Source organism: Pinus tabuliformis, chromosome 5_2 (genome assembly GCF_031772625.1).
Source record: "Pinus tabuliformis cultivar Carrire ecotype Pingquan chromosome 5_2, CPIR1, whole genome shotgun sequence".
Lineage (NCBI taxonomy): Eukaryota > Viridiplantae > Streptophyta > Pinopsida > Pinales > Pinaceae > Pinus > Pinus tabuliformis.
In genome coordinates this window covers 60,334,957-60,338,709 of record NC_142306.1, presented here as the reverse complement: position 1 = coordinate 60,338,709, position 3,753 = coordinate 60,334,957, and positions in this window count along the sequence as shown.

The window sequence follows — 3,753 nt, the reverse complement described above, 5'->3', positions numbered from 1 at the left end:
TTGATTGGCAAGATTCTGATGTGGGAAAAGCAGCGAATTTGCCTAGAATCCAAGAAACATACAATGACATACTCTTTACAGAATGGCACACTCAAGTGATGAAAGCAGAAAGGGCGGCTTCAAGATGTAAATTAACTGCCAGCAATATGATTGATCTAATCAACAACACCCTCTACCTGGCAAACATGATCTCCCAGTGTACACCTGGAAGAATAACAACAGCAAATGTGATTGAGAAAACAAGTTATCCTGACTTAGAGGAGAAGGGGAGATTAATCGTTGGGGTTAACACTTTGAATTTCGATGCATATTGGCTCTTTCTGATCAAGCCACACACACAAAGGTCTGCCCTCAAGTGTTTGACTGATGCACTCGGGTGTATAATTCCCGATATTCAAGATGCCACATACGCTGCTCAGCTCAGTTCGCGCCTCAACAAACCGCCTGAAGTAGAGCCAATGCTAGCGATAAGTCAGCTCAGGTTTAAAGGCAAAGAGCCTACCTGATGAATCATTGCCGTCGATTGCCAGATCGCTCCAGGAAATAGGATCAATATTTATTGATACCAATTATGTAGGATTTCTGTTTATTAGATATTTAGATTAGCTTAGTATTTATAGACCCTTTCATTGTTTTGGAAAGGTTCGTAAAATTTTGTAATAGACTTAAGAATGAAGTTTGCACTACTGTGCTTCAGCCTATATTCTTTTATGAAACTCGACCAATCGTTCTTAATTTGACAAGAAAATTTCTTTATGCAATTGCGCACTACTGTCTTTTGTTGGGGATGTTTTCTGAGTCGAAGGAAGAACTGCGACATAGCAATTGATATATGGGAGTGTTAAGCAGCTTATATGGTATTTTTATCTGTATCTGTATTCATTCCTTTTATATGAATTGTTGTGTAATTATTCTTGCTATTGTTGAATACATGTATGTGCTGTAACATCAAATCTCTATCTCATTCCACTATTGGATGTTTTACGATATGCCTTTTCCTTTAATCATGCATGTAACAATGATATAAATGATAAAGTGTGGTAATTTCACTGTTATCGCTTTGCGTAACTATTTATGCACAGCAGTCTTGAATGATTTAATATCTATGTTTTAGAGATGGAGTCATCTATATGCCCGTCTTAAAGCACAGATCATCAAACGCTACACTTTAGAGCTCAATAAGTTCCCGGGATAGATCATAGTTATTATATTCTTGCTGATAGTTTTAGTTATTCGCTCGTCACTAGCGTAGTTTATAATCACCCATCCATCCCATTTACCCACTTCTGGGAAACTGGTCCCATTATCCCTAGTCGGAGCCACTATTCCAAACGGAAAAGGAGTTGTACTAAGGTCCGGACCGGGTGGTTTCCCCAATGTTGTTGCAGCGATTTTCGAGGCTTCAACATAATTGGCGCTAGAAGGAGGGCCATCAACTGTGAATGGCACATAAGTCAAAACCTATAAGCCATTCTAAGAGTAATTCTCCCTCTGAATCCCCTCGATCTTCCCGTTTGCATACTGGTTCGCCGGTATCCAAACAAGGAGAAGAGGAATCAACTACCACTGCTCAAACCCATCATACCCCAGAACAATTAAGTCTTGAATCACCTGAAGTCTAGTCTCTAATACATAAACTTCAGAGCTTCTCGATTTCACCACAGAAATCTGAGGTATCACAAAGCAGTGCGACTTTGCAGTTCAATTTAACTCATCCTCTCACCAGACTTCAGAGCGAAAAACTCGGTATTGAACCCACTGAGTTCCCTTTACCCAAAAGGAAAAAGGTGAAGAAAATTACTGAAGGATCTGATAGTGAAGAGCTTTCATCCACGTCCTCCATTGCATCTTCCCCTCTACAAAGTCAACCACCCACTTCCCCATTACATATTGTCGTTCACCAGGGATTGGAAGCCTCAACATCCCAACCTATTCACTCCTCATCATTAATTCCTTCCCATACATCTGGAATTCCAACAGTAGTATCAACCACTGTTGCTATTATAATGGCAGACCCATGGACTAGGCCAGGTGCAGTCAACATGCCTGCACCATTGCATCCTCTACCAGATGCTCCTGAAAAATGGCTACCTAAATTTAACCCAGATGACGGGACCCAGGCTGAAGAACACATTAATAATTTTATGTTAGCAATTAATTTGAAAGGAGTGACAGAACAAGATGTTGTTGTAAGACTCTTCGCTTACACCTTGCAAGGATCAGCAGGATCCTGGTATTTTTCCTTACCCTCTGGTTCAATTACCAGTTGGAACACTTGCCAAGAGCAGTTTCTTACCAAATATGGAGATGATAGGTCCTTAGCTACTTTAATAAACGACCTCTCCAATCTGAGAATAGAGCATAAGGAACCAATAAAGGAATTTAACGCTAGATTTAATAAACTCCTGAATAAAATCCCTACAGCTTCCAAACCAAGTGAACAAATTCAAAGCGAATGGTATATTACCGCCCTACCTGCCAACATAGCCATTTTTGTGGACAGGGCTGGGAAACCTACCTTAGCTGAAAACATGAGAGAAGCACTTGCTGTGGAAAAGCGCATCAATGCTCTAGAGAAGAAAGCTTCTTTGGAAGACAGAAAAGCCAAAAAAGTCTCATTTAAAGAGGATTCCAAGAAGAAAACCCCAAAGGACCCATACGACATGGAGGGTTTACAAAAAGTCCTGAAAACTTTGTCTAACGAAATGGTTGAAATAAAGAAACAGGTGGCCGAAACCTCAAACAAAAGACCATTTAGGACTTATAAGAAAACTGAAACAAAGCCACCGAATGTCATATCTAACGCAGATTCAGAGCAAGAAGAAGAGGAAGAGGAAACAACCTCACAAACTGATGATGAAGAAGAAGTAGCTGAATGCCATGGAATGTGGGATTTTATACTCCCTAACTCTGATACCGATAACGAAGAAGAAGCCTTCCCGGTTACTACAAGAAGTAAAAGTACTTCTGAACCTGCCCAGGCAACTTCAAAGAAAAGGAGTGCAGGTGCTACCACAACAAAGGAAAAAGTTCCCCCAAAGAAGTCGCCTGTAGTAGTTCCCCAAAACCAGCCTTCAACTTCTAATTCTCCTTCAACATCCAAAACATTAGTGGTATCCGATTCAATGGAATATAACATTGTTGATGACATGAAGAAAACTAAAGCAAACATAACTATGTTTGAACTTAGTAAATTAAAGCATCAGCAAAAATTACTTCTTAAAGAATTGAATGTTGTTCCCTCTACACCCCTTCCCAGTGCAAAAGCTGCTAATGATTCAGGCCAACCTCCTCCAGGTATGGTTGAAGCTACCGATTCAGTTCTAATTGGAGATAGATCGAATTCTCATACTCCACCCTTCCTGCTGACCTATGAGATTTATAACAGAAACCTGCACAACTATCTAATTGATTCAGGGGCATCATCTAACATAATGCCAGCTTCAGTTTGCTCTAAACTGAACATTGAACCCCAGAAGTCTGCTATTCATATTGTACAGTTGGACAGGATCAAAGTGCAGGTTGTGGGAGAAATTAATTCCGTAACTATCAGGTTGTCTGCCGATCCCAGAATTGTACAGAGGATTGACATCTTAATAGCTGACATACCTGAATTCTACGGTTTAATTTTGAGTAGGGATTGGTCCGAAAAATTGCATGGGTATATTTCCACAGATTGGTCACATATGTGGCTTCCCTACAAGGGGAAGCCAAATCAAATAAGGATCGATCGAGAGAAGCACATGACCCACA